Source organism: Poecile atricapillus, chromosome 11 (assembly GCF_030490865.1).
Source record: "Poecile atricapillus isolate bPoeAtr1 chromosome 11, bPoeAtr1.hap1, whole genome shotgun sequence".
Classification (NCBI taxonomy): domain Eukaryota; kingdom Metazoa; phylum Chordata; class Aves; order Passeriformes; family Paridae; genus Poecile; species Poecile atricapillus.
In genome coordinates, this window is record NC_081259.1 from 12,483,857 (window position 1) to 12,506,775 (window position 22,919).

Sequence of the window (22,919 nt, forward strand, 5' to 3'; positions counted from 1 at the left end):
ACCCCTCTGTGTGTCAGAGAGGGGACACATGGGAAGCATATGCTAAATACCTTCTTTAGACCATCTTAAAGGAAAACCTGCAAGGAGCTGGTGCCACATGTTTGCCTTGAGAGTGCTTGGAAACATCTGTGGGTTCAAACTGGACATTTGGAGAACATTGGATGGGAACTGGTGATGATAAAGGCAGTTTTGGAAATAACACTGGGCTGATCTGACCCCTGATATAATCCCACTCTGATCAATAGGGTTATCAGCATTTTTTAAAAAGTGAGTCTGGCCAGCTTCACGCTGTATTTTTGTTGCAGTGCAAAGGGTGTCAGTTTCTTTAATCTCTTTTAAAACATCTTCCATCACCCTTTCTGCTAGGTAAATGGAAGTCAAATTGTCAGGAAGGCTGTGAAGGAAATAAAGAGACTAGGACTGCTCTGCTGTTGTTAACATCCCTGGTGTTGCCTTTCCTTTTTTATTAGGCTCAAATAGTACTATTTTGATAATATTTGCATACAACAATTCTGTAATTTAAAGCAAATATAATACAGCAAATCTCTTATTGTTTTTGCCTTAAATATTCTGTTATCCAAAAACTTAAATGGTGTTCCTCTGAACAATGCAACACCTAAGTCAATGAACACAGGTAGGCCTGCATCAAACTTAATTAAGGAAGTTACCTGGATTTGAGGGCAACTAAATATATTTCAGATTCCAGGTTTAGGCCAGCTGTTTTCCTCACTGGAAGAAGTTCTGGGGCCCTGGCCTCATGGTGCAGACACAGCCTGAGCTGCACAAGAGGCTGAAGGCTGCTTGTCCTAGCACAGAAAGGAGTTTTTAATTTTCTTTAACCATTCTGCAATATCTCCTATGCTAATGATGGTCAATATTTCACAATTTTTTAACGTAACTGCTGAACAGAAACTTATTTCCATAGTTCTTGTGTTCTGCTCTCCTTGGAACATAGACTGTTGCTGTGTTTGACTGTGTGCAGATCCCATGCAGCAGTGTCCTGGTCCCTGCCAGGGTCTCCCAGCTGTTGTCACAACTCACCTTTTCTGATGCATTATGGAAATTCCCTTTATTTTGCTCTGTTATTCTCACATTCAGTAAATGACCTCTGTAAAATCTGTAATGAGAAGCTAAAACCATCTGCCCTGTGCTTACAGACACGTTCCTACCTCAGGGTGTACAATATAATCTCTCATAGCTCAAAGTGGTTAATATTAAAATGATACCCTGTGAAGGTACAATGGGTGTGGACAGAACCAATTTGTTTATACAATTGTGTTCTGCCACAGAGTAAATTAAGTTACAGGGTATTCATCAAAATTGAATTACCACAGTGCGAGCTAACAATTTTCCAAAGAAGTTGTGACATGAGCACAAAGCAGCCCGTCAGCCACGAGGAATCACTGTCTCACAGGCTGCAGCTGAATTACTTACCAGAACAATTAGACAAAAGCAATCCTCAGAAAGCTGGAGGTTGCCAACCAGTGGAAAACAGTGACATGTCTAAAACTGTGTTTATTACTTATTTAGAGAAGCCAGGAGGAAGGAGAGAGGGAGGGAGAGAGACACCTTCCATAGGTGGAATCTCCATGGGAGAGGGCAGTGGGGACATCTCAAGGTAAGGAGTGCCACTGTCCTGGTGGGACTGGTGGGACTTCTCTCCTGAATTATTAGTGGAAAATCAGATTTTCTATTGAGTGTTTCCACTTAACTTTTCTTTCTAGTACGCAAATAAGATGGAGTGAGAAATCCCTTCTCTGACCTTACATTTCTTTACATGAAATGAAGATGAAAGTGAATAAATGATTGTGTTTCAGTACAAGAAAATTTAGGAGGGCAAATACAGTCAGATGAAGTTTTAGTTCTCTCAACTCATGCTGCTGGAAAATATGTAAAATATGTAAAAGTGTGTGAGTGCGGAGGCCACCTTCTAATTTCTCTTTATTTTTTTCCTATAAGAAAGATTTTTTTTGCTAATCAACCTTACTTAAAAGAAAAAGAGGTATAAAAAACTTGGTTAAATGGCATTTTGTTTAAATGAGATGTTTAAAATGTAAAACTATTTTAAGAGCATTGAAATATTACTGTTGGAAAAGACATAAAAGTTGGGGTCCTAACTTCTTTCATCTTTAACCTCATTAAAAAAAAATAAATCTGTCAATCCACTTTTCTTAAGGAAATAGAAAATCAAAAGATTTTGCCAAAGGACAGATGTCTCTTTATGCTTTCAAAGCAATAGAAAAATAAAAAATGCTCATCAGAAATTGTTCTATTTTTTAAAAAATACTAGATGACATTCAATAATTTAAACTTTGATAACTACTATACTTCTACCTGCACAAAGTACCTTGCTCAAAAACATTGCAAAGCCGTGTGTCATCAGGCAGTGTGACCCGCTGGGACGTGGAGAAGAGCAAAGTGGTTAAACCAAAGCACCCTTGAGCGGTGCTTCAGCGCTGAGCGAGTCCCCAGGAGCGGGCTGGATCCCTGCAATCCCCTGGGATGAGCTGGATCCCCGTCCTGGACAACAAACACCGCGCATCCTCGGGCCGGCAGCTGCTGCAGCACTCCTGCGGGGTGAGCAGGGATGCGGGGTGAGCAGGGATGCGGGGTGAGCAGGGATGCCGGGTGAGCAGGGATGCGGGGTGAGCAGGGATGCCGGGTGAGCAGGGATGCGGGGTGAGCAGGGATGCGGGGTGAGCAGGGATGTGGGGTGAGCAGGGATGTGGGGTGAGCAGGGATGCGGGGTGAGCAGGGATGTGGTGAGCAGGGATGTGGTGAGCAGGGATGTGGGGTGAGAAGGGATGCGGGGTGAGCAGGGATGCGGGGTGAGCAGGGATGTGGGGTGAGAAGGGATGCGGGGTCAGTGGGGTTAGCAGGGATGCGGGGTGAGCAGGGATGTGGGGTGAGCAGGGAATGTGGGGTGAGCAGGGATGCGGGGTGAGCAGGGATGTGGGGTGAGCAGGGATGCGGGGTGAGCAGGGATGCGGGGTGAGCAGGGATGTGGTGAGCAGGGATGTGGTGAGCAGGGATGTGGTGAGCAGGGATGTGGGGTCAGTGGGGTTAGCAGGGATGCAGGGTGAGCAGGGATGCAGGGTGAGCAGGGAATGTGGGGTGAGCAGGGATGCGGGGTGAGCAGGGATGCAGGGTGAGCAGGGAATGTGGGGTGAGCAGGGATGCGGGGTGAGCAGGGATGTGGTGAGCAGGGATGTGGTGAGCAGGGATGCAGGGTGAGCAGGGAATGTGGGGTGAGCAGGGATGCGGGGTGAGCAGGGATGTGGTGAGCAGGGATGTGGTGAGCAGGGATGAGGGGTGAGCAGGGATGTGGGGTCAGTGGGGTGAGCAGGGATGCGGGGTGAGCAGGGATGCGGGGTGAGCAGGGATGTGGGGTGAGAAGGGATGCGGGGTCAGTGGGGTTAGCAGGGATGCGGGGTGAGCAGGGATGTGGGGTGAGCAGGGATGTGGGGTCAGTGGGGTTAGCAGGGATGCGGGGTGAGAAGGGATGTGGGGTCAGTGGGGTTAGCAGGGATGTGGGGTGAGAAGGGATGCGGGGTGAGCAGGGATGCGGGCTGAGCAGGGATGCAGGGTGAGCAGGGATGTGGGGTGAGCAGGGATGCGGGGTGAGCAGGGATGCGGGGTGAGCAGGGATGTGGGGTGAGAAGGGATGCGGGGTGAGCAGGGATGTATGTGGGGCTCCTCGGGGAAAGGCCGGAGACCGGGCAGCCCCTGGGCCTCCTGTGCAAGCGATGCTCCCGGGCAGGCAGGACCCAGCTCCCCCGAGGGGTGACAGACAGCGCCCAGCACCATCCCTGAACACAGAGCTGGGCAGCCCTTTCCCCGGGGCTCTGCTCTGGGATAACAGCATCCACTCGTCGTACTCCGGCTTCTCGAACCATTACAAACCACACAGACTTCCAAAAGACTCCTCCTTACAACAGCTGTCCCGTTAGAAAAGCCTATTTAGGAAAACTGCATTACTTGGGCTTGGCAGGACAGATTTTGTTTTTAGAAAATCACGCGTCATTTCCTTGGCAGATAGGACATTAGATCTAGAGCCAAACAGGAACATCAAGCATATATCTACCCCAATCCAAAAATCACATCAGCAAATCTCAGTGCAGGGAGAGAGCAGGGGCTGCTCCTCCTGCCTGAGCAGCCTGTGTGTGCCCGGCCTGGAGCTCCGAGCGCTCCCGCCGGGGCCGCAGCGGGGCCGGCCCTGCAGCTCGCCCACGTCTGACACGGGGGAGCCGGGGCTGGGCAGCGCCCCCGGGGCCGCTTCCCTCCCGCCGGGACTCCTGCGTGTCCCGAGGTGGCTCCTGCCTCCCCCGAGGTGGCTCCTGCCCGCCCCGAGGTGGCTCCTGCCCGCCCCGAGGTGGCTCCTGACACCTCCGAGGGGGCTCCTGACACCCCCGAGGTGGCTCCTGCGGCGAGCTGGGGCCGTGCTGCGGAGCAGGAGCAGGAGCAGGAGCAGGAGCAGGGACAGGAGCTGGAACAGGAGCAGGGGCAGGAGCAGGAGCAGGAGCAGGAGCAGGGGCAGGAGCAGGAGCAGGAGCAGGAGCAGGGGCAGGAACAGGAGCAGGAGCAGGAGCAGGAGCAGGAGCAGGAACAGGGGCAGGGGCAGGAGCAGGAGCAGGAACAGGGGCAGGGGCAGGAGCAGGAGCAGGAGCAGGGGCAGGGGCAGGGGCAGGGGCAGGAACAGGAGCAGGAACAGGAGCAGGAGCAGGGGCAGGAGCAGGAGCAGGAGCAGGGGCAGGAACAGGAGCAGGAGCAGGAGCAGGAGCAGGAGCAGGAGCAGGAGCAGGGGCAGGGGCAGGAGCAGGAGCAGGAGCAGGGGCAGGAACAGGAGCAGGAGCAGGGGCAGGAGCAGGAGCAGGGGTAGGAGCAGGAGCAGGAGCAGGAGCAGGGGCAGCCCAGCCCTGCCGAGCTGGCTGGGGCGCTGGGCAAACACCCGCCGGGTCACCGCACCTGCCAGAGCCGGCTCACGCCGGAGCCTGTCACCCTGAAACACAAATTGCTGCCCCACACTGTGCCGGCTCTGCTGCTGGCCCGCTGGAAGTGCTGTGAGCCGATACCTGCTTTGTCAGGGGCTCCCTCAGGAGTTCAGCAGTATTTGGATTTTGGGATGAGCAGCATTGCTCCTTTACTCCGATGGAAATGCATTTACACTACACAGCGTGTATTACTGGATGCCATACTGGTGCCTCAAGAGATGTTGACTCTGCACATTTACATAAATCTAAAAATAAATAAATATACTCACAAGCCTCCTCAATCAAAATATGCCACAGACAACTAAAAGATCTTGAATCAAATATTAATGTTGGAGATTTCTCCAGCCATTTTGTAATGCTTCCAGCTATATTTATTACACAATGTGTAATGCACTACCTTATTATAGTCCTGAGCTATCAGGAGTATCATCTTTTTTGATGGCCTCACACTGGCCTAATAAAACTGGCCCTCCTCTGAGTGCCCAGGAACGAGTACTTAGGATGGGGATGTGGTAGTCAGCACCTGCAGGCTGTGGCAGTCGTGACCAGAACACTGCTTGCTGAACCACAAGAAGAAACTGGTACTCATTAAAGGTCTTTTACTCTGGCACAGCAAGCCCCTGTTTCTTGTCTTATCCTGAGACATGTGAGAGGATTGTGAACATTTTCCCACTTATCTAAAATTTGTCCTCAATTTCCACTAGTACATAACAGGTCTGTCAGGTTTTTTGTTTTAAACTATTTTTGGTGTTTTTACCTTCTGCAGCTTTCCCACTAGTAAACGTACTGAATATTTCCTTTGCTGCATTGTCTCCTTTTCCTTACTTTGCTATAAGGCTCCATGTTTTATAGAGTTCATGTTTTCTAACTAAAAGAGGATGTGGCATTATACTTAATGTTGGCAACCACAAGAGATAATTTAAAAAGAATCCCATGGAAGTATGAGATTTGCAACATCACTATGGGAACAAACCCAAGTTACTGGGCTTTCTAAATTTAATGAGGTTCAAATGTCCAAGGGCACCAGCTTTCAGGGGAAGAAGCAATGTCAGAGTGTGCAGAGGAACGGATAGTGTTTCTTAAGCAAAGGAAAGAAAATATCTTGAAAGAGGCTTCTCCCTTGAAGTGAATCAGGTGAAGTTAGTGGTAAGGAGGCAGCTGTGAATGTTCAAAAAGGATTAGATTCTTCCACAGATTGTGACTTTTAAGTTCAGTCACTGCAATACTATTTATGACAGTTATAGTCCAATATGGCAATATCTCAAGGACAAGAATGATTCATCAATTCCAACACTGCTTCTTCCAGAGACCAAACTGCAATGCAGCACATCACAAGACATACTATTCCTATTAGGTAGGAAGCAAGAAATCTTCAAAACAGGAATGATGCAAAGTCAGTCCAGTCAGCTTAAAGATTCCTATTGCCTCCAGTGAATTTTGGGTAAAGGCAGCTGTTGAAAACAGGAAAGTTTTATTTGTCAGAAATTCCATTTGTTGAAAATGGCATTCTGAGGTGGATTACTAAAACTGAAACCACCAATACTTGCACCCTGGAGTATTTCAGCGCTTTCTCTGTAGAGCTCCCCATGCAGCTCAGTCCTTGGGGTCTGGAGAGACACAGCTCCTTACCATCGTATGGCCACCAGGCAGGCTGGATGTAAAGTTTCCTCCAAAATAAACAAGCTCACTTCAGATCAAATACTTGCAGCTATGCCAGCTGTGCCCATGGTAGCAAATACCAGCCTAGGCTGTTGCCTGTCCCATGCAATGGCTGGGCAATATTGCTCCCTTCAGTGGAAACCCCAACCCTCTTCTGAGCTTGCCTTCGTCTTTCTCACCCAGGGCAAGATAGAGGTGGGTTCTTTGCAAGCTTCTTGGCAATATGAGTGGGATTTGTCATGAAGCTACAGCCTGGGTCTGAGGGTCATTCAGTGCACTGCCCACACATCAATTAGGATTTCTGCAAGATTCTGTGGGAAGTCACATGGAATCCTCTGAGAAAGATCCACCACTGGTTTAAACACAGCACAGCATTCTTTGTTCTGGTAAGTCCCTATCTGCAGTTTTATAGTAAAAGTAAGTCCCCAGTCATCCTTATGCTCTACCATTTCTTCTCTAAATATTTACACTTGTTTTCACTGTTTGATGTGTAACACACCAACACTGTAGAGCAAACATGCATGAGTGGTGCACCTTGCTTTAGTACTACATCTATCCTCTGCTAGATAGCAGCAGATGATCAGGCTTCAAGCAATTTGTCAGTGAAGAAAATGCAGTGATGTATTTACAGGAGATATTAAAGTGCATTTTGGTTTATTTATCTGTATTCATATTAATTACAGAAGAGAGATTCTACAACAGTACTTGGGGAAATTCTCCCTAGCAGGAACCTCAGCCCCATGGTTCTCCTTGTCCCCAGAGATAAATGATGTGCATGACACCAGCTCAGAGAAGACAGCAAGTTCTCCTGCATTTGCAGAGCCTTTTCTACCTACACTGAAGGTTCTATACCAAATGCTTAAGCATGAATTGACAATATATCTTCCCCAAACTGTCCATTTGCTCACATGTAAAGAAAAAACCCCGTGTAATAGTGACACCTGGTGACACCTATTGTTTTACTTACACACACGCCTCTTTTTCCAAATATACTGGGTTACTGAAGACTCCCAACCTACACTATGTGATCAGGGGTAGAACTATAGGACAACACTCAAAGAATTTGGATTGATATTCTTTTCTTTGCTCTCACCTTTTTCATTGACAGTAACCTTCATCAAATGGTTTACACACTGTACTGTCACGTTCAAGGTGATGTACAAGAGGCCACATGGTCCACCTGGAAAATAGATTTGTAGCTAGACAGTAATATAAAATGAAAAATGAATTACGATGCCATCAGTTAAGCCCCTTTTTTCTGTAGTCCACATCCCCTGAGCTAAGAACCGCATGTTCTTTGGAAAGGATTCTTCAAACTTAACAGTTAAAAGATAGAAAGTTATTCTGGTTATAAAACCCCAAACATCTAAGCCTCCAAGACTTTTTGTAAAGTTTCTCTGCCAATATATGCTCAAAGTGACCTCATTTTTGTGTTAAAGAAGATGAAAAAGCCTAGATGTGTCAGGAGGATACTAATAATAACCAATACTATTAGACATTGATCCCCACTTTCTCAAAGTGTTTGCTGGGAAGTGCAGGCATTATTTTCAAGTACTCTGAAGTTCTGGTACTGTAAGTTATCATTTGTGTCCATTATTAAATTAGCTCTCCACTGTGGTGGAAATCACTACTTCTTTGGTACCTATCATGAGTCATCTAGGCCATGGATCGTGTAAAGTCCTATTGGAAAATCCTGTAAAAATTATGTGGTGAAAAATACTCATCTTTCTGACTCAAAGGGGACTACAGTGAAAGGGAAATTAGTTTTTACTTTTTATTTCGATATGTTCACAAAAGTGTTTGGGGAGGTGAACAAAATATCAGTGCAGATACAATAGCACAGGCCACATTGCCAAGCTTTGACCAGTTGATTGCTTCCCCAGGGCTGTTTTTACTGGTATTTTGTTGAACTCAGTCATTCTGCTTTCTGTTATGAACTATGAACTGGTTAAGGAGAAGATTATAATGTGGTAATGGCAAAGGCAAAAATAATGAAGTGCATCTCAGCAGAAAGAAAAAGGAGAAAATAGCAGGTGCAAAAAGATACTTTTCTTTTTAAATTATCCTAACCTTTTTTTTTTTTTTTTTATTTCTCTGATTTCCTTGTTTTTGGGCCTCAGATTCTACCACTTATTTGAGGTATACTAAGACTAACAAATGTGTCCTGCTGTCTATGCTTCAGTGTCTAAACAAAGCTTTTGTGGCTGTCCTCAGTGCTTGGCTCTGCAGAGCCTTCCTCTCTCTCAGCTGGAAAGGTTCTGTGTGTGAGCAGGGACTGCTCAGGTAACGACCCCTGCGCTCCCAGAGCTCGGGGACATAATAAAGATGTACCTGGAGACAGGCTTCTTATTGAAGAATAATGGAGAGGTCATCCTGAATGCCTGTTGCCAAGAAGGGCTGAGCTAGGGTCATTAATGATAATTAATCATTAATTAAAGCAGGCATGATACACTGGAAATAGCATGTTAGCTGCTCCATTCCCTGGGAAATCTTCTCCTTTGAGTTAAACTGGTTCATGCAGTGGTCGTGCTTCCTGTGTGAAAGATGTGTCACTTCTGTGAGATCCCAAGCCTCTCAGTGAAGTTGTAGAAGCAACAATCTTCGTGTTGATTGAATTTTCACTTAATTTAATTGCATTGGAAATCACAGATGGCATCACCCAGCAGCTAGAGGCTAAAAAGGGGCACTTCACAAACTGAATAAAAAACTTATTAAGTTATAATAACCATTAAAAGCAAACGAAGGTGAAACTTTACTGTAAACAACATATTTACACTCACTGTGATACTAAAATTTAGTTTCTTTTTATTTTGGACTTTAATCAGGCTCTTCATAAAGTGAATGATTCTAATATGATGCAAACCCCTGTTTTCTTATGAATGAGACTGGAAATGGAAATAAGGAACACAATAATGCTAAAATATGGGAAGGTGAGAATGGCTCAAATGTAAAAAGTTTAGTTACATGATTTATTTTTACAAGTGAGAAAAGAATAAAAAGAATAAAATATTGTTGTTCAGTACAGATGCTAAATTTTCTTCCCCAAATGAGCAGAGGCAGTGTGGTCAGTGTAACAGATTGCCTTCAAGACCTAAAACTGCATTCCATAAAAATGTCTGCAGGCATTTATGCTTAATATTGTGACTAATTCTGCTGCAGTCGATGGGCTTTGGTGATATCAGTCCTTGATAGGCTGAGTGTGTGAATTTGTCCTTCCATTTCTCAGCAGCCTTTCCCCATCTCTTGGGGAGTGAGAGGAAAATTGTGCCACAGGGCATGGTGTGGGAAGTGCTCCCCAAATCAGAACTGCCTCTCAGAAAGCACTGACCAGTGCCCAGGTAATGTGCAACTTTTCTGTGGTTTTAGTATCCACCTACCACTCCTCAGAATGACATAACAGTTACTCAAGGGCACGATGTGCTGGTAGGTGTGAATATCAGCTGGGAGATAGCATGTCTGGGACAGAAACTTTGAAAGGACAGGCAAGGATGCTTGTTTTTCAGTCTGCATAAACTGGGAAATGAACATCTACCATTATTGAAAATGAAAAAAATTTTCTGTGATTGAATGGAACATTGTTGCTCCTCCTCTGATTTTCTACATGATCATTTTTGCAGAAAGGAACAATAAATTTTAAGATAAACCCTGCTCACAGATGTGTTATTTATTCACCCAGTTAACAGCCATTTCCTGTAATCAGTATAAACTGATCAATCTGCCATAATGAGGATGGAGCCAGCAGCTTCCTGGCCAGGGATGAGTCTGTGTCTCTTCTAATCTGCAGACATAACATATTGGAAGAATGCTACATTCCCACATGCTAAGCAGTGAGAACACAGTAGCTTTCCCCTCTGCAGGTAGGTGGCTAAAATAATGTAAGAAGACAATCATTTGTGGGTCACTTGCATCATTAGTGCTTTATGAAAAAGACTGTTTTCTAACATAGGCTTGAATTAGTAATTAATTAATTATTTCTGGCAGTAAAAAACCTATTTTTCAGTTTCCACTGTAGTATAACTGCTACAACTAATGGATGATGTTTAAAAACAGATCCACAAATGTATTAAGAGAAATGATTTTTGACCTTCCACAGAAAAATGCTTTTATTAGTGCTGTAAATACCTCTGCTGAACACATGGATGGGGGCAAACCACAGAGCAAATGAGATTTAGTGGAAATAAAAGGGGGGATCAAATAGTGCTTTGTTCCTATGGAAGAGTAAACCAGTAAATAACGCAACAAAAAATCCTGCTCCTTGATTCCAGGAGGCCCCATGGGCTGCCTTTCTGTACTGATGCATTTGTTGGTGGGCACAGAAAATGTTATTTTTATGACCATTATGGAATTCAAAATAGACAAGAAGTAACTGAAACATGTACCAAAAAGACAATACTATCAGAAAGGTATATTGAAATCTGTCATATTTACATTTCTAATGTGGATTTTGCTTTAGGGGAAACACAGCAAATAAAGACCAGTAAACATTCAGAAATTGTTTTGGGACACCACATCAGCATCTCTGTTATTTGCTTATGAAATAAGGCTAGATTTCTCTTCTTTTTTTGGATCACTATGTGGGCTCTGAAAAAGACCTGTTCTGAGAATTCCTACAGTCAAAATACATATTTCTTATTTCAAAACACTCCTTGCACACCTATTGAAAGTCTTCTCTGAGTCCTGACAACTTTATAGGATTTTGCAGTACTGTTGCTTAGCTGCTTCGTGTTCACATCTTACTAAGTTTTCTAATACCAGGAGACACTATCCTGCAAAATGAAAAACATCTCCATCCAAACAGTGAGTCAGTGCCCACCTTCAATCAAATAAAATGTGAATTTCCATTTATTCCTTTTCAGTGTGAAGGGTCTGATTCCATAAAAATGTCTGCAGGCATTTATGCTTAATATTGTGACTAATTCTGCTGCAGTCGATGGGCTTTGGTGGTATCAGTCCTTGATAAGCTAAAGCTGCACAACTCAATGCTGCAAGATGGAAAAGCACGTTTACTACAATGTATATTAAAATTGTGCCAGAAATTATTTTACTGAATATTTACTGAAAAAACAGAGAGCACTCAGTGCCATAAATGCTGTGTTAAATGTAGTGCTCACAACCTGGAATGGCTGGATGTGTGCTGCTGAATCTGTAAAGGACCAGGCTGTTTCTGGGACTCTGTACACATGCAATTGATTCCATGGATTAGATACAAATCTTCCTTGTGTCTGCATTCCTGTCCACAGCTGTACACACCCAAATAAGAGCAAAATCCTGTAACTACGTGTTTTAGAAAACAGATCCTGAACGCAATGCTTTGGGACCAAAACAGAAAGGAACAGTCTTTAATTATATGATGTGACAGGATTTTCTGTCTCCAGAGAATATTCCCTGGTTACTAAGAGTGAAGGGCCATTGTTAGATACCTGAAAATTGAGAGCTACCAAGAACTGGAGGATTGCTGACAGCCCCACCGCTGAGGAGACACTAAGAGCTGATAGTGTTTTAGCCTCCTATGACGAGACAGCATAGCAGGATCCTGTCTTACTCTAATCATCCCCTTGCAAGGGATGGGAGCTGTGGCTTCACCTTGCTAAGCAGCAGCTGGCCTCAGAGGAACAAGCAAACACTCCCTTACTGGCACATACATTTCTATGCACAGCAGTGCACTCGGGCTGAAAAGTGCCATGAGAATGCAAAGAGCTATTAATATTAAAATTGTGAGTCTAATAATTTATATGCTGCTTTCTCATCATCTTGCAAAATGTCCCCAGCAGCAAATGTTATAAGTCATGACATTAAATGTTCTTTAGAGAAGTGCACTTTTTTTTAACAAAGAAGACTCTCCCCTCTAAAAGTCACGAAGAAAAACTGCAGCATGTCCAAAAGGGGCAGGATCTGCCTGTTAGCTTTTGAGAACATGCAGTTCATTTCAGCTGTGCTCCCCTTGATGAAATCTCATGTGATAAATCGTACAACTCAGACGTGTTTCACTTGTTTGCCAATGAATTTGAAAAAGGGCTTATAGCAGTTCGGAGTGTAAATACAATTAGATTTTAAAATTATTCAAGAATCATTTTAAAGTTCCCCTGAGATTTCCATGTTATCTCAAATGGATTTTGCTTTCTGTCAGGATTCAACTGCTTCTAGGAAAGCTTTGGTGAGCAGGTAATGTGACACCTACACCTACGTGAGAATTTGTGGACAGATCTAAATTAATTACAGATCACCACTGTAAACATGTAGTAATGTGCTTTTAAGATAATGAAAAGCATATTCATCTTAGTTTTTAAAATCTCAAATAGAGCTAAGTTTACAAGTTCACTTTACTCTTGATAAAGATTCTTTGTCTTTACACCAGCAGCTGGTCTAATTCTGCACGTCTGCATCTGATGCCTGCTCTGGGGCTCTTCCCCCTGCTTTGCATCCCTGTTGTGTCAACACTGTTTGATGTTGCTGGGGGAAGAGGGCAAGGGTCAGTTCTTTAACTGATGAGATGTAGCTGTTGGCTCCTTGAGATTAGGTTACACTAAATTTAGAAGCATGAAGGAAGGTAAAATTCCCACCTCTAACCAGTGTACCTTCTCATCCTACAGGGATGGGTATGCTCAAACTGAAGAAATCAGCATTGCAACACAACTGGCTTCACTGGTGTGTTGGAAAAGACAAACTGGGGATGGGAATATTTGAAAACACTGCCCCTTGCAGAGGCCCAGCACCCTCCTCACCCACCTCAGGCTGATCTTCTTTAAAAGCCTGCTGTGAGGGATGCTGTCACACCCTCACTTCTCCCACCTCACTCTTCATGTCCAGCAGCATTTTAGAGCATCAGGAATTGTACAAAGAAACTATTTGCCATTGACTGACATAATCCACAGACAAAGAAGAATCTGTGGGAGAATAATTTGATCACAAACTATCGATGCAGTGGCCATTTTTTGCTCTGGGTTTGGGCAGCACCTGTCAGTGAAGCGTCCTGATTCAGGACTGAGGCCTCCAGATAATATGGATGAGCTCTGGCTGGCTTCCTGCAGCAGCACAGCAGCTTTTCAGGAGATAAAGGGAACAGGGAAAAAGCTTCTCAGAAACTAACTGCTGGAGGATTGTTTTTGAGTAGCTGTGATGAGCAGTCCAGATATCAGCTGACAAATATTTACTGCAGAAGTTCCAAGAATTAAAACCTCATTCCTCTTAAGTAGCTGGACATGATATTTCTTTTGATTTCTTCTTCTCATATGCTATCTCTTCACCTCCATAAAAGATATCATGGGAATTTTACCAGGCTTAACCTCTTGTCTCCCCACAGCTCTACCCCAGGTAGGAGTTGACCTTTGCTAAGTGTTCGTGCTGCCTTTAATGAGAGAGGATGTGTTGTATATAGATCTTTCTGAAAATCCATGAAAAAAGCCTGTTGCCCAGTAACAAATGGTCCAGTTCACCTCCTTTTGCTCATGATGGGGAACATCCCCCCTTTCAGGTGGTCCTCTTGCTTGCTTCCTCTTTCCTGAGAAAAGAAGCATGGCATAACATGGATGAAGGCATAATGCAGGGCAGGAGGCTCTGAGGATGGTTCCTCCAAGGGAGAGCAGCCCCAGGGCTCTCCAGCAGAGCCGGTTTCACGGCACAGCTGATTTCCCTGGGATTTTCCTGCAGTCATCTTTGCTGTACAATGACATATGAGGCAGACACTTGACCTACGCCTGCTATTTAATTAAATGCACTTCTCCACCTTTCTTCTTTGTGTCCGTGTCGTGATCCATGTAAGGATAGACAAAATACAGTGTTGTTAATAGGCAAAACTTATGAAGCTTAAATGGAAGATTTGGCTGGGTATCTTTAATTAAATGGGCATTAATACTATGCAACATCCTAACTCTGAATGTAAAGGCATTAAAATAATTAACTGGTCTAATCTAGGTTTAAGAGGCTTGAAAAATAGGTTGAAAATAGGTGTCAGTGTGACAGTATATCCCTGTGAAGGTGACCTTAATTCTAGATACTGGAGCAGCTGCAGGATGCTGGTACATGCTGGGGACATGTGAGTACCTGGCTGTGGCACCAGGATGCTAAGTGCTGGCAGAGGAGAGAGCAGCAGCTGTTTAATCTTATGTATGATTAATCTAACTAGAAAAGATGGTGAAAATTCACTAGAATATTGTTTGTGTACAGCAGCATAAGACTGATTACAGATTTAGGCCTCTCTTTAGGGTGGCCTTTAGCCATAAGTGTAGGAAGACATCTTGTCAAAATGATATTTTATTCTGACTTTGTAAATAAGACAAAAATGCTGATAATGATTGATCTTTCTTTGCTGACAATCACATGATGTCAGAAATTCCTATCCCTCTTAGGAAACAACCACTGCTTTTCCTGTGTGTTGGCTCTTGACACCAAGCCCCAGTTCCAGGAGGAAACCAAACAATCCAGCTGTAAACACACTCTTGCCACAGAAACCATGCTCAGGAAAAACATCTCATTTATGCTTGCGTGGTAAATTTGCCATCTATTGATACCCCCACACTAACAAAGGTTTGGCTGAGTTTAACACTCACTTTACTTTTTGTATACTTTTGTATAATATATTTTGTATATATTTTTAATACTCACTTTACTTTTTATGTAAAAACTAGAGCTGCTACAAAACTGGTAAGGAAAATGATAATTAAAGGAATTTTTTTTTTTTTTTGCCAATTTGTCCAAAAGGCTTGGGATCTACCAACATTGCCAAGTAGTGCAGCATTAGAGAAGGAGATCTGAAGAGCAGAACAGTTGGTCCAATGATGTCCATTCTGTCTAGGTGTGATGAGTCAAATTTCTACCATCTCTAGTCTGTTCCTATGATTTGCATGCTTTAGATGTGTGCCTTTTTGCACAAAAAAACATCTTTTGGTGAGCTACAGTTATTTCTTCAGAGATCACAAATGAAAGGAAGAGTAAAGAAAGCTGCTCAGGTGCCCCAAAGCTCTGGGCATCTCTCTAGAAGAAATAGAATCCTCTAAAATAAGCAATTTCCACTAGTTACTAGACTTCAGTGTTAACACCTACTGAGCATACACATTTTAGGCCTTCTGGACAAAACTGACCCTTTGTTTATCAATCTAAATCGAGCAACAAAAAGAACAAACAAAGGCATTTCATTTTAGCTTCCTTTGTGAAGAGGACTGTCATTATCCTGTGTCTGTTCAGGCTGGAAGGTCATCAGTGAACAGTCAGATCTAGTAAATTTTTTACAGTTCTGAATAAATTAAATTGTGTACATGCAAATCACACTGCTGTTAAACAACAAATCCTAAATTCTAGTACATAACAGCAGTTATTAGTGCCTGAAAGACCTGATCACCCTGTTCATTCTGGGATACAAAAAGTTCAAAATGAATGGCGAGGAAAGGAGAGGAAAGTGCACCGCTAAATCCTGTGGTGATCTCAGCTGTCCTGAGTACAGTGGCAATCTGCAGGATTTTTGTCTTTATTTATCAGACTGCATAATCTAATTATCTCTCATTAGTCCAAAGCTGATTATTTCATTTATCTTTGTATATGTGACAACAAAAGGCTCTCTTTAATTAAGCAGATCAGCAATTAGCTGTTGTTTTATAGGCAGTTTTAAACATCCCTGTACAAGTAGCATGCAGCATGATTGCAATCAGATGCTTAGGGAAGAATTGTAGATGAGGACATTTTGATTTACAGCCCCATTTAGTTTAAAGCTGCGTTGGCAAGTCTAACCCCAAAAGCAAAGGCTTATGAGATATGGCCAAGCTGCCAGGCACGCTCGATGGAACAAAGCATAACTGAGACAAAATCTGCCAGTGAAATTTAGTTAGATCTGCAGAGGAACCTTTGTGGGCTGACCCTGAAGAACATGGGAACTCTGCTTCAAACAGGATTGTTCTGCTCTTCATAGTGAAGGAGACTCGCATTCAAACTCCTCAGTCAAACAGCAACAGGCAGCTTTGGATGTGGAGCTATCAGGATAGTCTGTGCTTAATTAAAATCAGAAAATTACTCTCTGTGATGATGCTGTTGACAGAGGTGGATACTGCAGAAAATATGAGAACAACTTAATTTGGCTTGTGAATTCTCCAAAAATCAGAGCAACCAAAAACACTAGAATCTGGGTATCCTTCCAAGAATCTTTGGATGATTTCCCAGTCCCAGTGTTTCCTTTATCTCCTCTTAAAAAGTCATCTCCCACTTTGGGGCTGGTAATGGAGGAGGAATTATCACTAATCCCTACTTTTCAGTCTTGCACTACAGAAATCACAGCTGAGTGAAAACGTCAAAGCAATTTTTTTTTTGTTTAACCTTTCCAAATTTCTGCCATAGGTTCATCAGCAAAAAAAAAAATCTGCATCCAGATAAATGTATGTGTCCATATACAGAAAATAACAAAGCAGTAAAAAAAAAAAAAAATCCTTACAATAATTTATGAACATGTAATAAGTTTAAATTTTAAGATGTAAGTGCTGAGATAAGCACAAAGAAATTAAGTTGGATGTCTCTGAGTGCACAGAAAGAAGAATGGATTGGAATGCAAATCTCCACACAAACTCATACTTGTAAGCGTGGGCATTGTCCATTACTTGAGAGTAGCTCAATTTAAATAATCAATTTGCAAGAGAAAACTGCTGGTGCATTTAATATACTGAACTTCCCCCACTGGACTGTGCTTGTGACCTGCTCTGCTTAAAATATGGAGAAATAGGATTAAATAAAACAGAACAGAGCAGCTGCTCCTTTTTCACTTCATTTTGCATATGCAATTTCTTATTTTTCGAATATGAACTGGAATAATATGTTCTCTTGTGTTGATACAATTTTCAAAATACATTTGTCTTATTTTTTGAAAGACAATTCTTTAAATGTTTTCTGCCCTTACTTTTGGATGGAAACATGACTTTTTTAATAGGAATATTCCAGTTAAATGCATGAGGAGCTCTCAAAACGACAAGGAGCTACTGGAATCTTTAGCAGAAATGGGGAGGTCCTTCAATGGTCTTTATCCCTCCTTGTGCAGAGACTTCTCTGCACAGAACTCCTTTGCTCCAAGCCTCCTTTGGTAGGCTTGGAACAACACAGTGCTATGAGGCTGTTCACCCGCTGGTAATTGGCAATTAAGCCTGGTATAAAAGGCTAATGGCAATTCTCTTCTGCTTGGAGAGTCAGAGGTAGGGATCTTGCCTGAACAAACTGAAGACATCTGTGAAACTCCCTGAAGTGAGTCATGAAAAGGACATAACCTCTCAAGTGCCTGCCATGAATTTTAAGCGCGGAGTCTCTAAAAACACATATGAAACCATGAGAAATCTAGGGCATCTTACTGTGCAGAGGGAACCAGGATGTAGCAGGCTTCATATAAATATGCAGAAACAGGTGAGCTGGGTGCAGACAGCTCCTGGAGTCCTTCTGCAATCCCTCCATTGGCTGGGAATGTCACTGGGAGACTTGGATGACCCTCTCAGTATGTGGCTTTGATTTAGAAGAAATAAAACCCACTCAGTAGCACTGGTATCAATACTAATCTTGGGGACAGAAAAGTTTGAAAAAGACCAGCAAAACATGTGCTAGAAGTAATTCCTGAAAACAGCCTAGTGAATAGGTAAATACCTTTTAATGTGTATTTTTTCCCTTCATATTCTGATGAAAACACATCTGTAGATATGGTAGTTGAGCTAAACCTATTCTTTCTTTTACCTAAGAAGGTCTTAAAATGAGAAAAAAAATAGTCTTCCTCTGGGCATATTCTAAGAATGTCTAGCAGGTACGCTGAGAAGCAGGAAAATAAGATTAGAAAGCAAATATCATAGATGGTTCATGTGATATTCTCCATGAGAGACCAATGGAGCATCAGGCAGGCTGGACAGTCTGCAGCTGCAAACTTCCAGGAGTGGTGGTACCAGTTAGGATCAAGGCTGTGTCACCTCAGGGCTGTGGGCCCCACAGTGACAGCATCATTAAAATTCAGGTCAAAACGACTGTCCTGTCTCACAGAGTTTGTGATGTATCCATCTGCCCTCAGACACTTCAGAGGGAGCAAAACTGACCTCACCCAGCCTCAGGACCCCTACAAGGAAAGGTGCAAGAGAGCACAGTAAGTGTGTGCTGTTACCTCCTCAGATGGGGTTTCCTTTGTTACACTATAAAATACTGGTCAATATTGACACAAAAACCCTGAACAAATGAAGTCAAGGGGAACTCCAACTCATCAACCCCAATAACAACTTTAAATTGTTAGAAGCAGAGGCAGTAGGTTGAACCAAGGATCCTAACAGCCTAAGTCAATGCTGTACAGCAAGAGAAACAAAGACAGCACCCACTCCTGTTGTACAAACTAGAACAAAAAGCTTTGAATTTTGTCAAATCTCACTGGACACCTTGGAATGGAAATCTGGAACGTGTCATGTCTGTTGGCAACCCTTTCACTCCCCTGGTTTTGGCTTCTAATTCAAGGAGGTGAAAGCAAAACCAGGAGCCAATCCAGTGGTCTGGGATTGTTGAGAACAGATCCTGACTTGCCTGGAGTTGCTCTTCAGCTGCCCTGGAAGGAATCACTTGGTCCGTACTCAGCCACTCCACAAACCCATGGCTCCTGTACCTTGCTAAAGCAGATGGAAAACTACATTGAAAACAATTTGCAGAGCAAATTATTGCCTAAGAATAAAGATTTTCATCTGAATGGAGATGGTCTAACTATAGATTTCTTGAGGTAAATTATTTTATTCATAGAATGACATCACCAGTTAACTAATTTTTCTGAAGTCTGGCTACCCCTCACTTTTAACTTTTGACCATTTGCTGCTTTTATGTCTTTGATGTACTTCCATCTCATAAATTGCAAATGAGGAACCTTTTTTGAAGTATGTGAATTTCCCTTAATAATATTCTAGTCCACCAGGAATGTGAACATGAACCAAACTTTGACTCCCAATGGAGGGCTACCACAGCTGGATACAGCCACATTTCTCCCTGCTTCATTTACATTTTCTAATTCATACAGGCTCTCAGCAATAAGCAAACAAACAATTGAATTAGCTAACAGAGTGAGGATAATTAAAGAGAATAAATAATAAAGAGAAGGTAATTAAAGCTCCACTCCTTCAAGCTTGCCATCTCCTGAAAGCTAAGGAAACAGAGCAGGGAGTGGCTGTGTGATACAAACTCAAACTAAATTTGAGTTACAGCAAATCCCTACAAATTAATGTAAATAAAAACCTGCAGCATTCATAAATAATTACACAACCCAGACAGGTGGGGTGCTCCAAGGAAAGAAAACATTAACTCATTTGTATTTATGTTTAGTAAGAATACAGCAAAACAGTAAGAACAGAGCAAAACTTGTTCTCCTCCAGATATTTAAAATCAATGTAAAGTTTAAATGTAAAATTCACCCTAGGTCTTAGGAAACAGTCCTTAAATATGCATGTACCTCCTTTTTTCATTTGGAAACTCCAGATTTACTGGAGTAAAATAGTTCTAAATTGGTTCCTTCTACAGCGAAAACTCTGTGCTGTATTTAATAGCAATCAGAGCTTAAGAGTTCTAAACCTAAATATCAGAGATTTCATTATGGGAAGTACTGTATAACAGTACAGAAAAATTCAACCATCTTAATTGTATGAGCTATTACCTTAACTTACAAAGCATTTTGTATAATCTGTCTGTTCCTCTCTTGTATCTCCCAAAAGACAGCCATAAATATACAGAGCTGGAGAATTCATTTGAATGCCATGTATTTCTTTAGAAATGGTATATTTTGTATTATTGTGAAGTGCATCCTCATAGAAACTCTGTAGTTTATTGATTCAATTGAATTGTGCAAGACTGAAATTCTAAACCGTGCTTTTTGCATTGATCATTAAATCGTATCATTGAAATAGAACTCGATGATGTTTTGAATACACTGATCCTAATAATTTCATTGCTTGTGAAGTTTCATTGTGGCACCGGTGACTAACAGTGCTTGAAGTAAAAAATAAAAATCTTCCTCTGAAACACAATTGTGTCCAAACCATTTGAAAGGTACACAAACCAATTACAGTAAAATTCTGTGCTCTCAATCAGGCTCCATGAAAAACATTCCAGCACGCAGAGATGCTGGGTTATTTATTGTGGGAAGTTACTGAATGCTTAACTATGCAGATGAAATTCTCCTCATTCTTTTATACAAGGCAGCAAAATAAATAACTTAACAGCACACAGTTCCCAAGGTAGACTTGTTAATCGGTCCAATATTGTTCTAATTCTCCTCGTCGCTAACTGAATTGGAACATGTAACTGGATAAAATGTGTCTTTAGATACCATGTACTTATTCCGATTACTATTTGGTTGATTGATGACTTTCTGATTTTTTGAAACAATGCCAGCACAGTGGCCTCTTGGTAGCTGAACACATGACTGCTGTTTGTTGTGCTTTGGGGGGACTGCAATGCGAGGTCTGGCTCAGTCATTTTTAAAATCAATACTTGCTCTCTGAGCACGGGATAATTTAGAGAACATAATTCAGAATTCTACCTTTCAGCATGTATCCTCCATCAAAGGAGGATTTTTGTCCACAGTCAGCACAAAGGCTACACAACCCAAGAATGCACAGATAAGGTTAAAAAAGAGAGGGAAAGTACATATTTTTTTTTTTCAAACTAAAGCATCACTAGCCACATGTGTAGATAAATATATCTTTTATGTATGTACGCTTATAGCACATGTGTACCTCCATAAATACGAACTGGAACTGGACACCTTGATCAATTTCAGTTTTTCCTTACTCTTACGTGTTTTGGTGTTTTTCCTCCTGTTTTGACCATTTGTGTACTATCTCACACTTTTTAAAGCAAGGTCATAATTCCCTACAAAGAGTGAAATGGCTGAAAATGGGACCTGCAAAGTGTGTGATCAGTTGGTGTTCAGTCTTCCTAATGCTGGAGCTCTGAAAATGCTGAACTCTGAATAATTTCCTCCACAGGTATTAGTGGTGTTCTTCTCTCAGCAGCAGGGATTTGAACAAAATCTACTGCATTCAGTCAGTGTAGTTGTGCACATGTAAATGAAGACTAACAGATCTTAGTCAGACCTACTGTTCCTTGGGTCTTGAATGAACTCCTGTGTTATGGATTTTGATCCTTTTGGATTAATCTTTACATCTTAACATTCTGACACAAGGTCATATCTCCATTTCACCTTCCATATCCCTTCCATTAATGAAATTCTCTAATTGTCCAGCTCTTTGAACCTCAGTAGTGTTCTAAATCCTCTCTCTGCCATGGAAATATAAAGTTCTTTTTGCACTTTCTCTTCCTGCTTCCTCCATCCCCCTCTGAGAGGAGCACCCGCAGAGTTTCCCGTGCAGCACTCCAGGCATATTCCTACACTCATATCCTGCAAGATTTCCCTCTCTCCTCCCATATCAGAAAACTTTTACCCCTTATGTTTTGACAGAAGCTGCTGAAGTCAATAGAGCCTTGTTCACATATAAAATGTGCTTAATTCATTTTTGAATCCTGGATTTATTTTAACTTTTCAGTAGAGAAAAGCTCAGGCACAATCCTTTTGCCCAGTTTCTCTCCAGCTTAGAGGACTGGGAGTCCCCTTCAAGTTCTTATTTTCATTCCAATTTTGCTTCTATCTCCTTCAAAAGGGGAAACTTCCAGGTACATCTAAACAAAATGTACAGCTTTTCTTCATTGCCACAGCATCCTGAGCAAAGAAGGATCTGTCATAAAAAGCACAAAGCAGTCTAATTCCTAGCCAATGACAGTGTTAGAAGTGGTACTCAAAATGTCTGGAGGTCTTGGGGAAAAAAGGCTGATGCCTCACTTAAATGTATTATTTTCAAACGTCTCATCCTCATCCAGATTTTTTCCAAGGAAAATATTTGTCTTAATTCTTTGCAACACTCCTTTTGAATTCTACTTGAAAATCCATAGATGGCAGCAAATTAACTTTAGCAAGGTGAGTTTTCTAACCAGTCTCCTTTTTTTAGTTTTTGATAAAAATTGAATTAAATACGACACAAAACACTTGAAGAATAGTGACAAAAATAGACAAATCATTCCAACCATCTAAAGACCAATGAAGACCTGTAATTTTTATTGCTTCCTTATTTACTGTCATTTGATGAGCCCTCAGTTATGCTGGTGTGGACCAAGCAAATACAATCCACTCAGGATAGAAAAGTTTCAAACCCTGCATCCATTATAAATTTTTTATGAGGATTATTGGTGCTTTTTCATTCTATACACTTTGCTGGATGCCCATAACAGCAGCTGCAGAGCTCTACA